The following is a 25656-nucleotide window of genomic DNA, read 5'->3' on the forward strand; positions in this document are numbered from 1 at the left end:
TGTCTTTGAATAGCCCAACCAATGCCGGTATAGATACAATCTAAAATGACAGAGATAGATTCCTGATTTCAATGAGTTAAGGTCATCCCATTCTTTTAGTTTAGTCAAGCTAATCGGTTTTGGTCAGGCATTCCGCTGCAGTCACGCCCAGCATATAGCTGCCCCCCAACCCCTAATTATCTAACATCCCCCCTCACTAATTATGTTGAATGTCATCTTGACTTTGGGTGTTGTCAGCATTGGATTTTCCGTGGGAAATCGGGGGGGTAAATCTATCCGTCTGCTTTCTATAACCCTCCACACACATCCCACACACCCCCACCCCTCGCCATTCATTTTTATGTCGCCGAGCATATCATCCCTCTTATCTCCATATTCTAACTTTTTTAGTTTTTTATTGAATTATGAAAGATCGCCGTCTTCATTATCATCTGGTTATAGCTCCCGGTTGCTGTATAGCTATATCGATGAACAGGCAATGGACCCGGAAACAAGATGGCCGCAGCCGCCGCAGCAGCCATATAGACTTCAATGATAACTGGATTTCTAAATCCCATTCATCTCATTTTTGATTAAAAAAAAACGAGCCATATTCACGGCTCATAACAAAAGCAATCGCCTATGGTCGCCGTTACAAAATTCATGCCTCGGTTGGTTTCCGGGATTGATCGCTTATAGCCATTCGCTAACTTCCGGGACCCTGGGTAAGTATTTGTTGTATGACGAAGTATTACACTACAACAGGTATACTGTAAGTAGTATACTGTTATACAAAAAAGAGAAAACCGAAGGATGCAGCTCACAACACAATGTTGGGCAACGCACAGCTTGTAGGCTATTTGTCATATATGACAAAGTATACATGGGCTCAAGTATACAGGGCTCAAGGGCTCAAAGTATATACTGAAGCGCTCAGCTAACACCAGTGGTGTAAAGTAAGTAATGAGTACATGTACTCAACACATTTTGAGCATGCAGATCAGATATTAACTTGTGAAACGGGACATTCTGCATTCATACCAAAAGTACTTTTGGTACATTCCGATGCCAATAGTTTTGTACTTTTACTCGCTTTAGTACATTTTGAATTCCGGACTTTTACTGGTGGTGACAGAACATTTCTACAGGATATTGCGGTATTGACACTCTGTTTTTATTGAGGGTTTACAGACACATATATTCAAATAAACTAAAACTAAAACAAAGACACGACCAAATAGTACAAAGACAGACTTCACAAACACACAATACAACACAATAAAAACAAATCATATAAATAAAGTATACTCATTACTCAAGTTAGAACCTTTACTTAAGTTGGGGGTACATTTTAACTCTTCCATAATGTATCACAATTCACCTCTTTTCCATTTAATAATAATGACCATTTCCCCCCCATTTTTTTCCCCATAGAGATCTTCCCTTATTCTTAGGTTGAATGTCAACTTCTCCATTTCTTCAATGTTGTCCATGATGGTTCGGCCATTGTTTATATAGTCCCGTATGTCAGCCTTGAGCCTATATTCTGTGTTATCGCTTTTCCCCCAGCAGCTATAAGAAGATTTTAACCAGGTATTAATTGGTCTCCCGGATGTACAGATTATTCTATATGACCCAGATATAGTACAAGACAAGAACGGGGGAAATTGTGTATCCTATTACCTCACATATATAGGCTAGCTGTACTGTATGTATTATATCCCAGAAAGGTTGTATTTTTGTACAATTCCAGGAAACATGTGTATTACTTAAAGTAAAACAATTGAGTTATTTGTCCACCACTGCGGCTATAACACAGTCTTGTCTGGTTGTGTGCACTGTGTGGTGTGGAGGAGGACCAGACCACAAGGCAGACTGAGGGGGGAGAGGGGCGCGGTGTGGGGGGTGGGGTGGGGTGCATGGCTTCTTTATCTGACGTCCTGGTTCTGTTCGTTTCAGATAAGACCTGCAGGGGCAGGCAGAACTGTGTGTGGTTCTGTTCATTTCAGATAAGACCAGGGGCAGGCAGAGCTGTGTGTGTGTGTGTGTGTGTGTGTGTGTGTGTGTGTGTGTGTGTGTGTGTGTGTGTGTGTGTGTGTGTGTGTGTGTGTGTGTGTGTGTGTGTGTGTGTGTGTGTGTGTGTGTGTGTGTGTGTGTGTGTGTGTGTGTGTGTGTGTGTGTGTGTGTGTGTGTGTGTGTGTGTGTGTGTGTGCAGACATGAGGCTCTGCAGGCTGTGTACACACAGAGCCCAACGCCACTGCCTGGCACCGCACGCACACAGGCATGCCACGCGCACAGACACACACACAGACACAAACACACACACACACACACACACACACACGTTTGTATTACTATACCGTGAGGTCATCAATATTTTAGGACAGCGATCTTATGATATGCCATTTTTAATAAATGTAGCAATTGTTTTACCGTAAGCCTAAAGCCTAAAAATAGCAGATATACACAAATCTAGTTTTCAGACACCAGGGCACAAGACACCAGACACAAGTGCAAATCAGGCATGACTCGTCTAGTTCCTAAACCTAATTTATAGGCCTAAGGGCACAAGGCGCAACAAGCTGTTTTCTGACCGTATGAAGACACAACAGAAGGAGAAAATACATTATTTTTTATATTTTAGCTTAGTTAATTTAGTAGCCGGTGATGTCATGACTTCCAACACTGCGGTAACATTACTGTAGTAACGTAACCACAAAAAAGAGACATAGGCCTACGAGCTGTCAATGCACATCATGGCTGTCGACAGCTTGTAGATTTGTTCTTCTTGAAGCACAAAGGGTATAAATGGAATCTTGACCATCAGGTCAAAATTAGTGCCAGCTGAGACATGACCTTTGACACGATCTAATCAATAGAAGAGCAGGGAGACAAAATATAACCACCCCAATTGTATACGTCATATTGTATTAATTCTGCCATACAGATTGTATTAATTATTCATTAGTGCTGCTTTAAGTAAACTTCAATATATATGAGAAGAACAGTCACCCTGATGAAGGCAGTTAAAAACAGGTGCTGTTCTTAGTCTTGCTATGCATTAGCCAAACTTTTCCACGCTTTGTAACTTTTCCACAAGAGTGCTTTGGTTTCATCCTTTTTTGAATCAATTCTGTCCCCCAGTTTTACCAAAGACCACCTTGTTGGAAGGAACACGTTATTCCAACCAGTTCCTTTCCCCTCCATCAGGCGCCCCGGCTGGCCAGGGGGAGGCAGTTTAGAGACCAGGATTACTGCATGTTTTTTGTGAGGGTACCTACCCTAATGGGACACGGGGAGAACATGGCAAACTCCACACAGAAAGGCCCACCTTGTTGATGATTCTTACTCTAGACAAACAGATGCGCTCCTTCCCCTTTCTTTTTTTTTTCTATTTGAAAAGAACACTTTATACAATTATCCAATGAGCAATTAAATGTGAAACACACATGCGAACATAATTGTAATTAACCACTTAAGCCCTATTCCAAAAACAAAGCGTTGTATAGTCGAGTTGCAGATATTCTATTTGTGAAATGTTTCGGAAACTACTGTACACATTGGCTGCATAACGCTGATAATCTTGTTAATGTCAAACAACGGGCCCGATGTGTGTCAGCCTGCATGGATGGGCCCTGCTGGGCACAAACTTAGGCCGTTTGTGTCACCCAAGAGAAGGAGTTGTCAGTGTGGTAGTTGGTATAGCAGAGTGTGTTTTATAGAGGCCTGATCCAACGCAGATGTTCTAAGGAGTTCCAGATGCTTTTCAAAGGCCCAGTGCACTCTCCCTGGCCTCGTTTCAACAACAATATCCCCATCAGTCAAATGTTCCCCGCAGGGAAAATGGCTTATAATTTCACTTCGACCCGCTCCCCACTGTTTCCTGTACTGTCCTAAACTAAATCCAAGCTTTTCTTCCCCTCCCTTCTCATCAGCGCTTGTCTATTATTACTGTGGTTATTGAAATTACCTCTGTGGTTCATAACTTACTGAAATGACCTCTGTGGTTCATAACTTTGTCTATTATTACTGTGGTTATTGAAATGACCTCTGTGGTTCATAACTTACTGAAATGACCTATGTGGTTCATAAACTTGTCTATTATTACTGTGGTTATTGAAATGACCTCTGTGGTTCATAACTTAATGCCACAGTGGCGCAAAGTGACTACGTCCATTTAGTCTAGTACTGATACTCAAGTTCTTTTACTTTATATACTCAAGTATTATACTTCCACTCCACTACATCTCAAAGGCAAATAGACGTTTTACTCCACTACAATTATTATTTGACAACTTTAGTTCCAGTTTGTAGACTTACAAAACATACCTTTACCACCCACCAGGTACAGTAGGAAGGTAGGCAGGTATGAAGGTAGGTAGGTACAGTAGGTATACTGTACTGTAGGTAGGGTTTGGTCCAAGTTCAACAGAGCGATAAAGATAAAGACATCAAACACAGAATTCCGGTAAACCAACTGCCACCAAATCTCTTTACTTAGCTCGGCTTGGCTTAAATAGCCATATAATGTTCACAGCCAAAATAGGGATCACTAGACTAGGGTTCCATGTGGTTAAGCCTTTATTTATATACTTTGTGGTATGCGACCGCATAAAAGCATAAAATCGGAAATTGGTTATTTCCGTGCAACAATGTTTCAGATGAGCCGTTACAGGCTTACCGCACACGCACGCACACACGCATGCATGCACGCATGCACGCACGCACGCACGCACACACACAGCACACACACACACACACACACACACACACACGCACACACACACACACACACACACACACACACACAGCACACACCCTACACAACCACCTCTCCTCTCGTTCAGTTCAGCTCATGATCAGCTCAGCTGTGCCCCGGCTCTGCCTGACCTGCACCCATGAAGCAAATGGTACTTTTACAATACCCCGATTAAAAAAAAACGCCTTCTAAATCTTAAGTACACTGTAAGAGATTTCACTGTACTATTACAGTAAATTACTGGCAGCACTGACGCCCGCAATTTACTGTTATTTTACAGTACATCTACTGTAATTCATTTTACAGTAGATATACAGTTTTTTCAATTACAGTATATAACTGTAAATTAAATGTGGGCCTATGGTAATTTAACAGCATACCGTTTTTCAATTACAGTACATAACTGTAAATTAAATGTGGGTTCATGGTAATTAAACAGCATACTTTTTTTTCCATTACAGTATATAACTGTAAATTAAATGTGGGCCTATGGTAATTTAACAGCATACCGTTTTTCAATTACAGTACATAACTGTAAATTAAATGTGGGTTCATGGTAATTAAACAGCATACTTTTTTTTCAATTACAGTATATAACTGTAAATTAAATGTCTGTTCATGGTAATTTAACAGCATATCATCTGTTCAATTACAGTATATAACTTTAAATTAAATGTGGGTTCATGGTAATTTAACAGCATACAGTATTTTGAAATGCAGTAAAAATACAGTATAACTATGGGTTTTACTGTAATTTTACAGTATGTTCCAGTATGCATGTTTTCAATAAAATGTAATAAAAATTAAATTATTGATATACAACTAATACAAAACACACAGGTATAGATATTCAACACAGTTGGTTTATTATTAAAGCTGCTATTCAACAATAGTCTCCATTAAAACTTTTTTCTATTATTTTAAATGCAATCAATAATAAATGACAGACTGACTGACAGACTCATGCATGGGTAGACAATGAGCAAACAGTCTCAATTAACCCCCCAAAAAAACAATAAATAAAAGATAAACAGTTTAAATTAACAAACTGTCATTTAAAATCCTGAATGACAGGACATGGCAAAAACGGCATCTGCATTATAATGCAATATTAATACAGCAGCATCAAGAACAATCTTTTAACAGCATTGTATCAGTCTAGCCAACATGCAAAATACTTAACATGAGAGGTAACAGCATCATCTGCGTCATACGCAATATTAATATGCAGCATCAATACAATCATTTTAACAGCAATGCATCACAGTTGAAGTGCAAATACTTAACATGAAAGGGAGACATTGGGAAGCGATGGAGAAAGGAAGAGGCCTTGGCTTGGTTTGCATCGCGTGGCTCAATCAGGAGTGCCTGTAAAAAAAAAATCAAAAAATATTGAGCAAAACAATGTAGCTGCTAAATACATTTAAAAAGGTTCAAAATTAAAAACTTTGAAAGGAGGTATATAATAGAGGTTGCACACCAGTAGTGTAGAGTTACAGACAATGTTGCAGTCAGGTAACAAGTGCCAACCTATAGATCTAAAAGGGCCATTCATCTGGTTTTAAAAAGGATATTGTGTATTCTGGTATACTTGTATATTCTAGAATGTCAAATTCCCAGCTCCTCAAGAGTGATGAGACTCACCTGCTGTTTGTGTGGGTGGTACACAGTAGGGGAGGTACACAATTTGGGTGTATATTGATAAATAATATTTTAAATATTTATAAAATGGATATTTTTCATTTAGAAGTTATGTGGTTTCCTCCCGGCAGCAGATATATATACAATATATCTGAGCTTGGATTACCTATGAGGTTTACACCAGCAATACATACCTTTGAATGAATTCCAGGGTTCTGAAGGCCTCGTCTTGGTACTTGAAGTTGAAAACAGCAACTCCTGACCCGAATGCCCTCATAGATCACGTGTCCCTCAACACTGATCATCCACTGGCTGTTTGTCATGGACTCATTCCCTGTTAAATAGTAAATACAAAGTTTGAAATTAGATTGAGACTACAGAAGTATTTACTATCATACACATACATTTGACTCCATTTTAATAGATGAACAAAATATTTCTCAAAAACATAAAACATTTGGGGGACAAGGGTTAAAAATAATGGAACAGGTGTGCATATTTTAGAATGAATGACCTGGTGAAGATCCTGGGAGAACCTGTGTGAAAGCTCTACTAGACTAGACTATTGGCCCAGCACCCACCATCGATGTGCGTGTAAATAAGTATGCTTTGAAAATGGTACATTTACATTAACATTAACATACATCAGTAGACTGGTAATGTGCTACAGTGCTGCTACAGTAGTAGCTGTGACCTACCAATGAATTCCAACTCAAAATCAACCAGTTTTTTCAGCAGTGTGGCTACCATCTTCTTGGAGACAACCGTTCCAGTGGTGGCCTTGGTACCTCTTTCAGGGTGAATACGGATGAACCATCTATGGGAAAGGAATAAGGAAAATGATTTGTCCAAAATACTATAGGTGTACTACAGAAAATAGCAGATCTACAAGCTTACAATGCATCACACTGTGGCGTTTTGTACTGTCAGTGTGTAGATTGGATATATGCATTAGAGGTTTGGTATAAAAAAAAGACAAACAAACAACATTTTACACAACACTGATGATACTGCTGTGAAACAAGTCTATGAATCTACCTATAAAGGTTTAATCTGAAACACAATATTATTCAATGAAGTTTATGTAGTGTGCGTGGGTACCTGCATCTCTCTCAGCTACGGGTCCTTTGTTAGCCTGAAAATCATTGAAGAGCCCTAATCTTTACCATTACCACTGCTGTTGGGAGGAAACCTCATAACTCAATTTTTGAGGTTTAGTAGTAAAAAGTGCTTTGGACAACTTCTTTGGACCCTCAAAATGTCTGCTAAAGCAACTAACTCCACCACCTCTCCCCCTCTCATGGAAGTAATTGACATACAGTTACAACACCAACTTTGATGAGGCTGTATTGCTTAGTTTTAAAAATATAAGGTTTTCTTAATTTCCATTTCCTGAAAAATGAACATTTTATTATGAGGTTTCCTCCCGGCAGCAGAGATATATACAATATATCTGAGCTTGGATTACCTATGATGTTTACACCAGCAATAGATACCTTTGAATGAATTCCAGGGTTCTGGAGGCCTCGTCTTGGTACTTGAGGTTGAAAATGTAGAACACCGCAAACAGTGCAGCAACTCCTGACCCGAATGCCCTCACAGATCACGTGCCCCTCAACGCTGATCATCCACTGGCTGTATTTACTATTTACAGGGAATGAGTCCATGACAAACAGAGTTTGAAATTAGATTGAGACTACAGAAGTAGTTACTATCATGAACATTCATTTGATTCCATTTTAATATTTCTCAAAAACATGAGAAATGGCAGTTGCTTGGATTGCAAGGTGGATCTGTAGAAGGGCAGGAAATACATATGGAACAGAAGACTCTCCCTACTTTTCATTTCAGTTTCAGTTGAGCAAGATGTATCTTCACTTAAAATACAATTAAGGCATGGCATCTTCACATGAAGGTTCTATGATTGCCTCATTTTACACAAAGGGCATTTTTTTTACACAAAAATACATACCAAGCAGAACAAGTCGAGGACTGGCTGGTAGGATGAATTGTCCCTCGACGTCAGCACTTGTGTTAGACCACTGAAAAGTTCAAATAAATTAGGACAAAAATAATAATGTTGTAGCATAATGTGTACAATCACAATATTGAACAATAATTGATCAATACTCACATTAGCCAAAATCAGCAGTCCATCTTGGCTTTCTCCTAAATGGGTTGTAAGAAGCTGAATTACAAGAGTCAAATCCCCATCCAAGCCCTGGGAAAGATTATACACTTTAAATGTTCTGTATGTTTGGAAATCTTTGACATCTGCAGGATGAACACACTTAAAAGAAGCATTGGGTGTGCAACTGTGGGTCCTCATGTGCCTCACGTTAACATATCAAAGCAAGAATATGTACACATATCACATGATATCATCTTGCTCATGTATTGATGTTTCAGAAATTGTTAAAGTTGGTTAGATTTGCCAAAGTGGGCAAAGTAAGTTGTGTAGCTTGAGCAATGTTGCTAGCAGCTAGCAGATGTTGTTTAAAAATATAGACTGTAGGAAACGTTCTTACCTTAGTCTCCTTTTCTTCTCAGTCTTCTTTATGCTTCTTCTTTTGTTCTTTTGTGTTGTTTTGTTAGTTTGCTTGGCAAAAAACTGTTGGCTAAAAAGATTATACAAGGCTCCTTCACTGCATGGCCAACAACAATCAACTGACGAACTTTGAAGGGAAAACCTGGGTGTGGCCTATATTTCCATGTGGCTTTGCATAAAATACTGCATTCTACTGTTAAATTACAGTCTCTAGTAAAATAACGGCATAAGCTGTGAACTGAATGGTCCCTCGGCTATAGACCCTTGTACTGGAGAAGTATATAGTACTCTGACATGCAACAGCAGAGAGAGAGGGGGGGGGACATGCGTCACCATTCAATCCATTGAATTGAGCACAGCTGACAGCAATCAGACTAGCTCAGAACTGGGAATGAGTATTTTGGTTTATATTTCTTTAAAAAATCATAACTTTTGACAGGAATGTGCTAGAGACTTACTTTCTTTTTTGACAGACTCATAAATTATGAGGGTAGACTGACATATGTCAGAATTGTAAAGTTTTGTCAAATCGTCCTAGAGATAATCATAAATATGTATCTACAGGGAAAAGTAATGGTCGAAAACTAAATCAAACACCAGATTATTGATCAGCGTGTCGCCCTGAACGCATCAATATAAATCTCCTCACACACAGACTTACTGTTCTCTAACCCTAACCCAGCCACCAAAACGTGCTAGGGTTAGGGTTAGGGTTGCCGAGGTCGTAGAGCAAAACCGAGACCAGATTCTTGATCAGCTCGTTGCTCTGAAAACACCAATATAAGTTTCCTCCCACACGGACATACGGTTCTCTTAATTGATTAGGGTTACAGGTTCGCTATCTCGCTTAATAACTCGAAAACGATAAGAAGTTGGATTCCGATTTCGAGATATGTTGTTCAGTTTTTTTAGACGAACAAGGGGATATCTTGTTTGTCCCGGTACGCCACTCCTAAGTTGGCTTCCTCCACTTTCGGAAGGTACATATAGGTGTACAACCTAACACCATACTGAAGGAAGATCTGAAATTTTGAAAAGTGTCGTACCAGGACAAACAAGATATCCACTTGATCGTCTCGAAAAACTGAACAACATATATAAAAATTAGACCCCAAGTCCTTATCGTTGTGGAGTTATTGAGAGGGAAAGATTGCCCGCTTTTGCAGTCTTTTTGCTGATCTTTGACCTTTATCAGTGGCCTAAAAAATCAGGCCCGGTGCCATTACATCCGGCTTACTCTCAATATGGATTGAGTGAAGTTTCAGATTTTAAAAAAATATCTTGAGCGATTAATTCCAGAAAATGGTCAGATTTTGCAGTCTTTTTGCTGATCTTTGACCTTTATCAGTGGCCTAAAAAATCAGGCCCGGTGCCATTACATCCGGCTTACTCTCAATATGGATTGAGTGAAGTTTCAGATTTTAAAAAAATATCTTGAGCGATTAATTCCAGAAAATGGTCAGATTTTGCAGTCTTTATGCTGATCTTTGACCTTTATCAGTGGCCTAAAAAATCAGGCCCGGTGCCATTACATCCGGCTTACTCTCAATATGGATTGAGTGAAGTTTCAGATTTTAAAAAAATATCTTGAGCGATTAATTCCAGAAAATGGTCAGATTTTGCAGTCTTTTGGCTGACCTTTGACCTTTGCAAACGTCGTGGAAATTTGAGACCGCCGCCATTGAATTCGGCATGCTCCAAATATGAAGAATACGTCTAGTGTACGTAGAAAAACATTAAAAAACATGTTTTAAAGGTCTGTTTGTGGAGAGGAGAGGAGAGGAGAGGAGAGGAGAGTAGAGGAGCTCACAGTGACACCTTGCAACAGGTGTGTGTAGTTGCTAATCAAATGTCTTGACACACACACACACACACACACAGGTGGACCCTCTTGTAAACAAGTGTAATGCTTAATTGCTTAAAGTCTTTGTATTGAGTTTGTGTTTGAAATGTACTGTAATTCTGCAAACTGTTAAAGTGTTAATACATATTTCAATCAATCAATCAAGGCTTTGATGTTCTATGACAAAGTTTAAAATCCATCTCCTTCCAACCTATATGAGTCTAACAGTCAGTCAGCCAGCCAGCAAGCCAGCCAGCCAGCCAGCCAGCCAGCCAGCCAGCCAGCCAGTCAGTCAGTCAGTCAGTCAGTCAGCCAGCAAGCCAGTCAGTCTCCTCTTCTATACCATTGTAGGCTGTTGATTTAACAGTATTGTACTGCTACATAACAGGTTCTACTCATATTAGTTAAATAACAGCATACAATGCTAATTTACAGGAAAGGGATGACTATTTAACAGTATTGTACTGCTACATAACAGGTTCTACTCATATTAGTTAAATAACAGCATACAATGCTAATTTACAGGAAAGGGATGACTATTTAACAGTATTGTACTGCTACATAACAGGTTCTACTGTTATTAGTTCAATTACAGCATAGAATGTTAATTTACAGAATAGAATGTTAATTTACAGGAAAGAGATGACAATTTAACAGTATTTTACAATTTGGTGAAAAACAGTAAGATACTGTTGCAAATCCACCCTAATTTTACAGTTATAGGTTACAGTGTATATAAAAACGATAAAACATATAGTTTACGTGTTTTTGATTCAAATCGTTGATCTTTATCATTGTTGTCATGAGTTGGAAACTGACGCTTTTTAAAACGGTGGAAACAGCCAATCTACAAGCACACTTGTACGTATATCTCCCTATTTTTGTGCGACATTCTTGTATGGTGAAGTATAGGCCGGGCTTTAATTTACGAAACAACATACACATTTAAAACTTTTGGAGATTGGAGGTTTCTGCCCGACAGTGACGATATTATGCAATAACAACTACGATTATACAGATGTTTTCCTCTATTAAAACCCATTTTGGGCGGGAACCCCTTTTGGTGCTCATGAGCACGATATGAGCACGAAATCGTGAAAATTTGCCTCAAATCTTTCAATATATAGAGTGAACATTTTAACTCAAATCTTTGCTTCTGGGGAGGTCCCCCTGGAACAATATATTTTCAGATGCGGGGCGGCGGCATATTGCATAAAACCTTTGGGGTCCTTGACATGAAATATTGAGAACCACTGATATAAAAACATGAGGTTTTTCAGAAAATAATACATTTTAAAAATATTTTTTTCGGGCCTAAATGGGTTAAAAGTATATAGGTTAATGTTCCAGCAGTGGTGGAAAAGTACTCACATTTTCTACTTAAGTAAAAGTATCAACAATCGGAAAGGCAGACAAAAGGATGAATTGTCCTTTGGCTTTTTGATTGACTGATTGATTGAAAACTTTATTGAAAATTAATTCAAAAGGATACAGACTCAAGAAAGCCGTCAGGCTTGTTTCCCGCTGTGGTCCTTCTGGGGAAAGAGGACTAAACAAAACAGACAAAAACAAAATATTTTAGTATTTTGCCCTGACCCTGTTCCTTTTGGGGAAGGAGGGGCAGGAGACAAAGACATAACAAGAAACAAAAAACACGGAAAAAGTACAAAAAACCCCAACCAATACATTCACTTAAGTACAGTACTTGAGTAAATGTACTTAGTTACTTTTACAACACTGCTTTCCAGGTCTAAATGGGTTAACCCATTTTGGGGCGAGAACCTCTTTTGGCGTTGGCATCATGTTACGCTTTAGCTATTGAAAAATAGCCGATCTACAAGCTCATAGCGCGCCACCGAGTGGCGTGCTACGAGCTTGTAGGTCTGCTATTTTGGAAAAATCGAAGAACGACTGGCGCGCTACGAGCTTGTAGGTCTGCTATTTTTGAAAAAATCGAAGAACGACTGACATTTTTTAGAATCTGATCTCAGGTCAGAATGGGTTAATCAGACCAGTGTGTGTCCAGTGGAAACCTCGTATGAATCTGATCTCAGGTCAGAATGGGTTAAGGCACTCGGGCACTCGGGCAGCATACACGGATCAGTTTCAGCGCCAAGCCTTCCCTCGGCCTGACGTGCTGAGACACTGTGCACCGTGCACCCGGCGGCGCGCTGTGTGTCTAAACATTGTTGTTTCTGCTCCGCCTGCGCCCACTCTCTCTGAACCTTGGCAGGGGACCACCAGCCGGCCTTTGGAGGGAGGCTGTGGAATGTGTGCAATAGCTGCTAAGTGGACGATAGTCTGTCCCTGACAGCTCTCACAGTGGTGCGGGCAGTAACCGAGTAGATTTACCGGAGTATATACCCGTAAGAGTATAGTTCACCCAAAATAAGACTTTCTATATCAATGACATTGTTTTCGTTGCATTCCTGAGCCAATCATATCCATCGAACATACTGTCTCGTAATGCGTCTCCTATTGACGGATGACCCGCTCATCAAATGATTGGCTTTGACAGAAACAAACAAAAACATCGCCATGAAATTCAAGGCTTCTTGGGGTGTTTATTACTGTAGATATATTATACAGAAGACGACAATGGAAACAAGCCTATAGGCTCTATAGGCTGCACGGCTTGTAGAAAAAGTATGTATTTTTACTTTATCATATTTGATTTGGCTTTGGTACTAGAAACCTTTAAAAACCTTTAAAAAATATGGATTATTTTGAGACTGTTTGAGACATTTTGATGGCATTTTTTATGGCCAATTCCAATTACTATATACAGTATATGTTTTTTTTCCCCTCGTCTCTGTCGGGTGGAAATGTCCAAAACGGTTACTTTTCAGGATTCAAATAAAACAATTGCCACTTGACAATGCTGTTGTGTGACGCTGTAGTGTAGTATGATCAAGTATAGTGCATGTGGCTTCCACCCTATGGGTGTGACCGTGCGAGGCCATGTGGAGCTCAACCACAGGAGGCTCTCTCTCTCTCTCCATGGCGCCCACGGAGGACAACCACACACAGGGAGGCACACCCTCCATAAAGCTTAAATCTTGTCATCATCATTCAACATTATGAAATCGTAGCCCACTGTTATCATTATTATATCATTATGATTATCCATATATCATCGTGGAATTATTACTCCAGGGATTTCAGAATGAACCAAAAACAAATAAACAATCAAAAGTTTCCAAAATAAAAATAGCAGAGCTTCAAGCTCGAATGTTGTCGTGCTTGTTTAATCTGCCATTTTCTTCTTTTTAAGTAAACGTACAGTACGTAGGCCATCTGTGATTTGAAGTTCCCATTGTTTTGCAATACAAATCATATGATTTCAACTGCGAAAATGACGGTGGACCCACGGTTGTCCAGAGCCGCCACCAGTGGACAGGGCCCCCGCCCCCTGCCCAGGCTCCATATATGGAGCTGGCCTGTTCTGACATCACAATGATGTTCTGCATATGACTCCATATGTATGTGGGCATGCCTGACAAAGAACTCCATTTAAGGGACACAGACGTAATAACTGGGTGGGGAATGCATTTCCAACTTTCATTGTTCCAAGTAGGCACCGCTCAGTATAGTTATACTTGAGTGCTGTGATTCCCCCCTTAAAACATGATCATCAGGTACTGTGATTATACTAGGAGGAAGATTGTTTTAAAAACAGAAAGTGATAAAATTATCTTTATATGTGGCCCACCAGTTCATTAAGTATACCTGGGAAGTGTACAGGGAAGACATATTTGAATATTATAACCACACATGGGAGTGTGAAAAATCACGGCATTCCATCTTTAACACCAACCTAACTTCTAAATGCCTAACCCTATAACCTTACTGGCCTACCGGCATGCGCACTTAAGCCTCTCCAATTGGTCCAGAATGCCGCAGCTCGCTTGGTCTTCAACCAGCCAAAATTCTCACATGTCTCCCCCCCTTCTCCGCTCCCTCCATTCGCTCCCGGTCGCTGCTCACACAAAGTACTAAACTCTGATGCTAAACCAGAGCATCAGCAACCAGAGGTATGCAGGCACCCCCATATCTTGCAAGTCTGATCGGACCCTACAAACCCTCCCGCGCTGTAAATCAACCAACACAGGGATGCTGGAAGTAAAAAAAAAAAAAAAAAAAACGCAGGGACAACGCTCCACACGTCCCAAACTCTTCTCCCTTCTGGCATTCCAAAACGATGGAATGCATTTCCCATTGCAATCAGAACTGCAGACTCACTCCCAATCTTCCGCCGTAGTCTGAAATCCCACCTCTTCAGACTCCATCTTATCGCACTTGCCCTAGCCTTGACGACCTTACAGGTCGCACGCACGCACACACGCACGTGTGCACGCACGCGCGCACACAGACACACACACACACACACACACACACACACACACACACACACACACACACCATGGTGTGAACAACGTGTCGGTGTTAGGTGTTGGCTGAGAATGGTTAAGTGGAAAGGAGAGAGAGAGGGTCAGGGTTGAGGTTTTAAGATCCAGGAAACAGAGACACAGATGACCTGAACACTACCTTTATGTTTTGTTGCTATACAGCAAGTGTTGTCATGGCTGAAATCATTCAAGCTGTATTATGTATAACGTTTTTAGTGAATACAATGTAATTTTCTCCAATCTGTATAGTAGAATATTTTTAATACAAATGTATGACGATTGTGAAAAGATAATTGCGCTTATCTCAAATAATTGCGATCAGGCGATTATGTAATATTATATTTGTGACAGGCCTAGTTTCTGGTTTGACACAGATTTGGAAATGAATTCAGTCTACATTCAATTCCTCCCGTAAGTAAGCAAGCGGGCTATATTAGCAGCAGTGAAAATGTCACTGGCAGAGGAGACTCTGTTTAGAAGAGGAAAGGTACATACTGTATGTACATGGAGGAGCTTTAAGCAGTCATTCTGATTCTGAAATGACCCCCATAACTCTTGAGGATGTGCAAATGGACCCGGAAGAGTCTATTTTGGTTCCATTTGTACACTTTCAAAGTCGGAGACCTTTGGGTGTCCATTTGGAACCATCTCAGAGACCCCCGAGGGTCCTTAATTGGACCGCACTTTGAGAACCACTATTAAAACTACGATACATACGTTTTATGTCCGTTGTCTCCCTCTGCTGACAGAGAGAGCTAATTGCAACGATGTCCGAGCTACAATGAAGATACTGACAATTTATTGTAGCGTTTGCTTCAAATAGCTGTCTTACCGACTCAATGTCCCGCCTCAATGCAGCATATTGTAGTCCACTGTATTCACTGTATGCTGGCTCGTGTATACTGTGTACATGTATCAATACAGCATGTCTTATTGACTTCTATGTGATTTGGAAAATATAAATAAATAAACTTTGAACAACAACAACACAAAAGAACAGACAAACTCACAAAGAGCCAGAGACTCACAGAAAAAAAATAACAAATACCAGTACCAATTCCCAGAGGCCTTCTCACAAAACATAACCTTATGAGTTCAAACCTGAAATATATTCTGTTTAAAGGATGTGATAGATTGTCCCCGCTTGTCCCCCTGGTTTTAAGTCATATATATGAAGAGCTATGTCTCGCTGAAACGGGCCCATTGAAAAGGTCTCCTATCGCCTTAAAAGTCCATGTTTATATAGACCAGGCTGTCAGGACCGCTAGACTTCCTGCTAAAGTAAATGGCCGCTGTGCTAAATCCATTATAAAGCAGGAGAAATTATAAATAAACTTTGTGAATATTCCATTAGCCCTCCCCCATCCTCGTCTGGGCCCTAGAGACTCGTACTGTAGTTAGGTATATACAACCTTGCAGGGGTGGGAAAAGTACTTAAGTAAATATAAAGTATCAATACTGCAATGTAGAACTACTCTGTTCCAAGTTGCAGCCACCTGTAAGTGCTCTTTTAGAGCGCTTTTGAAGGTGAATACAGGGATGCACATCTTTTTATCACTGTTGGTAGGGCATTCCACATTTTAGCAGTAGAAGAAATCGAATCCGTTGTTGTGTGAGCCAAATCTGTGTTGACCGTGATTTGTGGATGATCCCTCTGGTGGACGTCATTGACGTTTTTGAAGTAGTTTGACAGGTAAATAGGTGTCTTTGTGGTGTAGTGTACATGATATGCATAGCCTACATTAGTTTATTTTCAGCAAGATACTTTTCAACCTGATAAAAAGAGAAGGGGATGAAAAGAGAGAAAGAGAGAGATAAAAAAGAGAAGGATCCGGGCACACAAGGTTAAAAAAATGAGGAACGCCTTTATTGAATTAAAAGGCAACTGCCAACATGTTTCGACAGGTCTTCATCAGGGCAAGAAGACTTTTCAACCTGTTCATAAACTATTTATTTCCATAACTTGTCAAATCCGCTGGATTTGACATGGCGGATCATACAAAACGGACACGCCCCTCCCTACCTATACAGAACCCTCCAAAAACAACCTCCACCCGCACCCTGAGTAGAAATTAAAAGGATTATTAAGGATATTATAAGGAAATAAGAATTATTCTATAGGTCTCAGATTGTCACTCCCCATCCCTATACAGTACTGATTTGTCTTGCTTGGTACATTTTCTAATGCAACAATAACCAATTCTGAAGGGTGCAAAAAACACAATTGCACCATAATAGGCTAATATGAATTGACTCAGTTGGTCAAAATCATTTAAGCTCCATTTTATTGATTGCGCCTCCCGTGTTCCACCTGGTAAAGCCGCACAGGGCTTATTGTTATGTCCCAAAAAAAAAACCATAATCTGTAATCTGTGATATGATGTAATCTGTGATATGATGTAATCTGTGATATGATGTAGCTCATTGCTTATTTTGTCTGATCTGTTCCATCTACTGATCAGGACAGGCTCTTATCGTCTCTGTCGGGTGTATAGTGTAAATGAATGCACAAAAAATAGCAGCGTCGGATGTTTTCACTATTTTCTTTCTTGTTTTTCTTCAAATAATAATAATAATGACAAATGTATTCATTCTTTTCATACAAGGTTTCCACTCGAGTTTGACAGGAACCTTATCCAGGGATTATAGGCTGTGGGGTCCATAAAAGGCCCACTATAGGCGCTTACATTCCACGGTTAGAGGTGTCTGCTTGACCTGCGTGACGGCAGGCTGCTGGGCGTGCGCTGGCGCTTTGGCATTTTTATTTTTGTATTAGTTTTCTTTTGGCTTTTATGCCTTTTATTGATAGTTACAGTGCAGACGGACAGGAAAGAGAGGGGGAGAGACAGTAGCGGTAAAGGTTGGTCATGAACGGGACTGGAACACGCAATGCACTGTCAGGCCAGAGAGCCTGGACCACTAGGCCCGCGGGTGACCCAAGTGTACAGGGTCTGATGAAGTCTGGACATGTGTCTTGAGTGTACAGGGTTTGATGAGGTCAGATGGTACGCCAGAACAGTTCAGCTCCATATATGGAGATCTAAGGGTGGCATTTAAGACATCTTTATACTATAGATAGTGTATTTTCTGTTTTCTATTATTGAAAGATACGTTGTTGTAGCGTGTTGGATCTGCTATGGATGCTGGCCGGGGTGTAAGTGTTTAACCCATTTTGGGGCGGGAACCCCTTTTGGTGTTAGCACTATGTTATGCTTTAGCTATTGAAAAATAGCAGATCTACAAGCTCGTAGCGCGCCACCGGGTGGCGCGCTACGAGCTTGTAGGTCTGCTATTTTTGGAAAAATCTAAGAACATAGAAACATAGCTTTTTCAGAAAACTGCCAGGATGTAGAAGACATTTTTAGAATCTGATCTCAGGTCAGAATGGGTTTACGTGGTTATAAGGAAATGGAAGGAGATAAAAAAAAAAGAACCTGTGTTCCTCCAATGCATATTGATTTGAACCCGGTTTCCTCAGCACGTGCTGCCATGTTTACCATTGAGCCAATAGTCAGCCTGCTTGCTCAGGGGATGAAATTAATCTTGGCCATCAGGTCAAAAAGATCCTGTGTCTAGAGCCACAGTATACATGTCTCGGCACAAACTCCACAAAGTGACGCGCTGTTTTAAATACATTTAGCTGGGGACGCCTGGAACCCCCTCAAGGTCCCCTGGGGGTCCCCGGACCCCTCTTTGAGAACCACTGGTTTAAAGGATATGATAGGTTAGATTTTGTTACATTTATACTGGCTATATATGCAGCACAAATTATGCAACGCTCGACCAATAAGTTAAAAACAAGGGTTTTCTTTTCTTTTTCAGAAAATGTTATCTATAGGTTGAAAGTGCTTAGAAAAGTGGTCATATACCGGCTGCCTACAAGTCGATATACCACTGTAGAGAAAAAAAAGTCTTAATACAAGTCTAATGATAATGGTGTTGGAACAACAAGCAAAGCAGGGGAGGAGAGGAGAGGAGACCACAATGAGTCAATGACATAGTAATGTAATTAACCCTGCAGTGAAGTGGAATGACCCGTTACACAGACGGGGTCGGCCAGTTCACATGTGGAGGGTTGGGAAAAGAGGCAGGTAGCTATACAAGTATACAGTATGTACATACATGTACAGTATGCATATATATATCACCCATTCTTGAGATAAGGGACAAAACTTTTTTCAAACTGGATTTTTTTTTTTTTAAAGATACATTCAAATCAAATAGATGTATTTGTAGACACAGGTCTCAACTACCAATCTTGAGAAGGAACAGGTTTTTCGCATAACATTTCTTTCTAAAATGGGACATTTATGCACTTAATACCTGATTCATGTCAACTCCGTCAGACACACTAAAATCCCTTTTAATTGAATTTTATCATTTCAACAATAATATAAAGTCCTCAGTTATCTTATAATGGCTTTCAGTAATCAAGTTAAGTAATACAAATCTTTTAATATTATTTTGTTCCAATATCACACTATTATGAAATATCCAATTTCTCAAAACCGTCATTTCAACCTTTATTTTCAATATTATAACATGAAAACCATGTAAAAAAAATAAAAAATCATCATTACGTATCATTTCAGTTGGTGTTTCAATACATAAGCACAAAAGATTTGACAGCGAATTTTCTATTTCTTTGGAAATTAACAAAAACATCACGGGACGAACGTCTGACGGAGTTGACGAACATCTGACGGAGTTGACAAGTTTAACTGATTTAGGTTCTAGACCACCTAGGATCTTGATTCTGGTGACTAATCCCACATTTTCAAGGATGAGGAATACAGTGGTACTATTTAGATTTGCCCTGTGAACATGGCAGCCATTTTTCAAAATGGCCGCCAACTTTCTGTTATTTCCCAATAACTCAAGTTCTACACCACCTAGGATCTTGATTCTGGTGACTAATCATACATTTTCAAGGATGTGGGATACATTGGTACTATTTAGATTTGTCCTGTGACCATGGTAGACATTTTTCAAAATGGCCGCCAACTTTCTGTTATTTCCCAATAACTCAAGTTCTACACCACCTAGGATCTTGATTCTGGTGACTAATCATACATTTTCAAGGGTGAGGAATACAGTTGTACTATTTAGATTTATCCTGTGACCATGGATGGTAGACATTTTCAAAAATGGTGGACCTGCTATTATTTTACCAATTTACTCAGGGAATATTATCAGAATAATATAAAATCTGTGAATACATTTCTTACCAAGAATTTTCTTCACCAATGTTTGTAAAGGTGTCTACTAACATATCCCACATTGGTTTCTATTTGACCACCCTAGGGGCATGTTTGACAGCTGCTGAAAGTTGGGTACCATCAACAAACAATATAAGGCTAAATGTTCTAAATTTCATTATGCTTTAAGTAGCATGTGGCATGTCAAACTAGGGGCTTTTCATGATTCTGGATCCATTCCAAACATTAGTTTTGCACAAAAAACACTACGTTGGCTAAAAACGGCCATAGCCATCATCACAGATGTGATGAGGTCAGCACATGTCGGCACATTTGGGCAAGTGGCTATGGCCAAACTAGGGGGTCTATGGCCAAACTAGGGGTCAAACTCCTTGGGCTAAATTCGGTGAGGTGAACAGTGAGCAGTGAACAGTGAGCGAAAGACTGAAGACAGAAGATTTGGCTTCAGGACCATCAGGCAGGATGTGCAGACACTGAAGGCATCAGTGTCTTTCTCTGTGTCCCCAGCATGTCAACCAAAGCAATGTTACCAAATCAAAGGAGCCTTCACCTCATGTCACCTGGGGCTGGGTGAGCAATCGTATCCTGTATCTAAACTCACAACTAAATACAGACACTTGGCCAGACTGCCGTTTGAAAGGGTCAAACCCCTCATCCTGATTGGGGAAGACCACCCCACCTAATCACACCAACCGAACAAGTGAGGTTGGGGCCTCCAGGTGGGCCAGCAGCCATCTGCACAAGACTGGGCTGGACCCTGCAGGAAAGCAATCTCCAGCCAAGACAATGTAAGTTGACTATAACAGAGCCCCAGAACACAGAGCTCAGGAGAAGGATGGAGAAACACTGGCAGGAGGCCACCAAGATACAATGCCCCAGAGACCCAGAGTGTGCCACCACTGGCAGTAAGGAGATCAACTGCTGCAGGAAAGATGTCATGAAAGGCAAGTCTCCACCAAAAAAAACCCTGAACCTAATCGGGGTGTCAAGAGACCAAAGTTTCTCCCCCACAGTTCCCTGCAGTGGCCAGTGAAGTCAAACTGTGCATCTGTACCTGAAAGGGGCAAGTCAAAGGCCAGAAAGCCCACCTCCTTTTAATGTCCTGTCAGTAGAAACTCAACCTGCACCTGAAATAAGCCCTTACCTCTCCCAGAGAAAGTTCATCCTTGAAAATGTAATGATTAGTCTCCAGAATCAAGATCCTTGGTGGTCTAAAACTTGAGTTATTGGTAAAATAACAGCAGGTTGGTGGTCATTTTGAAAAACAATGGCTGCCATGGTCACAGGACAAATCTAAATAGTACCACTGTATTTCTCATCTTTTAAAATGTATGATTAGTCGCCAAAATCAAGATCCTAGGTGGTCTAAAACTTGAGTTATTGTAAAATAACAGCAGGTGGCGGCCATTTTGGAAAAAAAAATGGCTGCTATGGTCACAGGACAAATCTAAATATTACCAATGTACCCCACATCCTTGAAAATGTATGATTAGTCACCAGAATCAAGATCCTAGGTGGTGTAGAACTTGAGTTATTGTAAAATAACAGCAGGTGGCGGCCATTTTGAAAAATGGCTGCCATGGTCACAGGGAAAGTCTAAATTGTACCACTGTATCCCTCATCCTTGAAAATGAGGTCTTAGTCACCAGAATCAAGATCCTAGGTGGTGTAGAACTTGAGTTATTGTAAAATAACATCAGGTGGCGGCTCTTTTGTAATATGGCTGCCATGGTCACCACGAGACAAATCTGTGATGGCCCCATAGCCAAAAATGTTCCTTAAGGCATGCTCTAACTGTGTGCCAAATTAGAATACTGCCCATTATTCAAAAACAATAATTTTATTGTTTTAGGAACACTTTTGTCAACTCCGTCAGATACACGTCAACTCCGTCAGACACAAAATCTGACGGAGTTGACGTCTGACGGAGTTGACAAAATGGTATTTGTTTTCATCTTAACCCTCTTTAGTACAATGTAGCCATTTAGTTTTTGCTTAATTTTGTTAGCTAAACCTAACCCCTAAACTAAAATAATAAACATTATTTTGGAATTCTTAAAAAGATCATAATAATGTCCTGACGGAGTTGACATGTAAAAGCTGTGACCACATTGTTATCAACATTGTTTGTTTAAAATATCAAACAATTGAATGCTTGTCAGACCAGGTACTCCACTGTTGCAACAAATATAAATGGGACTTGGAAAAGGAGTCTTCAGGCTAAATCTGTCGACAATATTTTCTGATTAATTTAAGACTTTTAAAAAAACCTGACGGAGTTGACGGAGACGTGGGACGAACATTTGATATGAGATATTTAATAGAAAATATAAATTAAAATTAACTGTGTATATTATTTGCTATGTTGTTGACAATCTACTTTAATTTAGTATGTATATTTATGTGATTGTGACAGTATTAGACACTTTTTTGGCAGTTTGAAATTGTGGCCACTTGCTGGGGACAGGCTAAATACAGGCCTTTTTGGGTACAGGGCCTGCTTTTAACTAATTCAGATGGAATATGAAAACAATTATAATGAAATTAAGGGCATAATAATACACAACTGTATTACACTTAACTTTGCAAGTGCTTTTATTTTTATGAATTAATTTATTTTTTACATAAAATAAGGCTCTTATGTGTGGGACATGTTTTTTCCACTTTTGTCCCTCATCTCAAGAATGAGTGACATGCATGTACGTATTCCATCCAGCCATCCATCCATCCATCTCTGCTGTCGGGCAGAAACCGGCTAACTCCAAAATGTAAAATTTTCAGGATATGAAGAAAGCCTTCACACAGGATTGTGATTTAGGAACCAACGAAGCAGGAAAGCAAGCAGGCAACGGGAGTCGTAAAAACGATACTTTACTTAAACACTTTAACGGTAACACAGGATAATGCATCGCAGGGCAAGAACAACAGAAAGTAACAATACACCTATAGGCTTGAACAGCAGCGACTGTAACGTAACGTAAACGTAAAGCACAAACTAAAGAAGCCACACAGAGAACAGGCAAACACACACTTCAATATCACAGTCAATCAATGTCCACACTATAGCAATTGCGCAATTGTCAAGGTGGTGGAGTTAGCTGCTTTAGCAAGACAGTTTTGAGGGTCTAATGGGTTTTGTCAGAAGCGCTTTTTAATACTTTTCATTGGTTCATTATTGTTTTTTTAACCAACACAAAGACGTTGAAGGGTGTTCAATAGTATTGATTTATTTTTAGGGAAAAAAACTACGCAAAACCCCGAAAAATGGAGCTGGTTTCTGCAGGACAACGACATCCATCCGTCCAATCATTCATTCATTCATACTGTAAAACACTGCACAGTACAGTACATAATGCAGCTATCAGGCATATGGTACAGGACAGGTACAGTAGTCTAGCGGAAGAGGTGTTGCATAAGCATAAATACCAGGACCTCTGTGTGTACTCTGTCAACCCCACACACACACACACACACACACACACACACACACACACACACACACACACACACACACACACACACACACACACACACACACACACACACACACACACACACCCTCTTGAGAAAAGCAAGCAATTAGTTTTGGACTGTGAGCTCAAACACATGGAGAGTGTGTGACACACACACACACACACACCCTTTCTTAAAGCGACACGCACACGGACCAGTCCAATAACAACACGATATTCTAACAAACGTGGTAACCACTTGTGGCACAACTTATTATTTTTGAGGGGTTGCTCCTATGTGTCCAGCATTAAGGGTCTGCATGTGTAAACACAAACAAGACAAAAGTGAGGACTCAATTTGCGATTGGCCAGAATGAGGTGATGTATGATGATGTACTGTATGAGGATAAGAGCGCCCCTCGCTTCACACAGGTGTGGTTTCCGCAGCCAAATACATATACTGTATGTACAGTAGCCTATATGGGGGGAGGGGGGGGGGCGTGGGCGTGTTCTGGAACGACGCTTCAAACATTCTGGGCAGACTGAGCCCAGACTGGGCTCACTGTGCATAAGCAGATTTTCCGTGAACATCAAAAGGCATATGCTCCAAATCCCTTAAAGATGCTTCAGTCTCAGTTCTACTACTCCGACCTAATCAATGAAAACCCTGGCAACAACTCTAAACAGGTTTTTCTCCACTATAGACAATCTTCTGAAGCCCACAATCCTCAACTGAGGCAACTGAGGAGCAAATGTAATCATTTTATTGACTTTTTTCTTTTAAGATCCAAGGTCAACAACATTCGCTCTCTGTCTGTTGCCCCCCCCCCCCCCCCCCCCCCCTGCCTTCTCCGGACACCAACCAACCCCCTGCCTGGGTTCCTGCCGTCCCCTCCCATATTTCACTGAGGTTCAGCAGAGCCACATGGAGGAATTCATCAGCAAGATGAAATCCTGCACACATGTTGCCCTGGACCCCATTCGCCACTGCTCTGCTTAAACCACACATTCCCACCCTCAGTCGTCCTCTCATTACACAGACTGTCAACCTCTCCCTCCAAACTGCTCAGTGCTCATGTCCCATCTGCTCTCAAGGTTGCTGCTCGTCATCCGTCGCCCTTCTAAAGAAGCCCACCCTGCGGACCCGGAGGTTCTGGCCAATGTCAGGCCTATATATTCCCAACCTCGCCTGATCCTGTCCGTGGTGGTTGCCTCTCGAGCTCCAGGACCATCTCAACCACAACAACCTTTTTTATACGACATTTCAGTCAGGGTTTCGTATACAGCCCCACAGTACTGCAACAGCCCTGCTGAGGGTGACATAATGATCTGTTGAAGGATCACCATCTCTCCTGATGCTGAACCTGAACCTCCTCTCCTGATAACCGCTGGATTTGACACGGCGGATCATATACAAAACGGACACGTCCCTCCCTACCTATACAGGAACGAATCAACCCTCCAAAAACAACCTCCACCCGCACCCTGAGATCTGCAAAAACAATTCTGCTCCGGGTTCCTGATACCAATCTGCGCACCATGGGGGGACCGGGGCCTTCTGCTCGGCAGCACCGCGCCTATGGAACGGCCTCCCCCCCATGGACTTGGAATCTTTTAGAACAGGCCTGAAAACGTTCCTGTTTCGGAAAGGCTTTTTCATGTTGAACTGTTTTGCGCCAGCTTTTTTTGATAAACCTATGATTGATATGTTTTAAACCATGCAGCACTCTGGGATTCCCTGTGAATGAAAAGTGCAATACAAGTAAAATTAATTATTATCATTATTATTATTATGTATATTAATA

General features: G+C 40.6%; 1 protein-coding gene and 1 long non-coding RNA gene across 4 annotated transcripts in view; one reads left to right on the forward strand and one right to left on the reverse strand.

Moving 5' to 3' along the window:
* Positions 1-25656, forward strand: part of LOC308316058 (adenylate cyclase type 6-like) — a 100483-nt gene that overhangs the window by 43596 nt on the left and 31231 nt on the right. The window lies entirely within an intron of this gene.
* On the reverse strand, positions 6630-7994 carry LOC308315388. The gene is made up of 3 exons (XR_013964023.1): positions 7877-7994; positions 7079-7197; positions 6630-6714 (listed from the first exon to the last, which is right to left on the reverse strand). It is a non-coding gene; the product is annotated as an uncharacterized lncRNA (long non-coding RNA).

Source organism: Protomyctophum bolini, assembly GCF_963924005.1.
Source record: "Protomyctophum bolini genome assembly, chromosome: 5".
NCBI lineage: Eukaryota > Metazoa > Chordata > Actinopteri > Myctophiformes > Myctophidae > Protomyctophum > Protomyctophum bolini.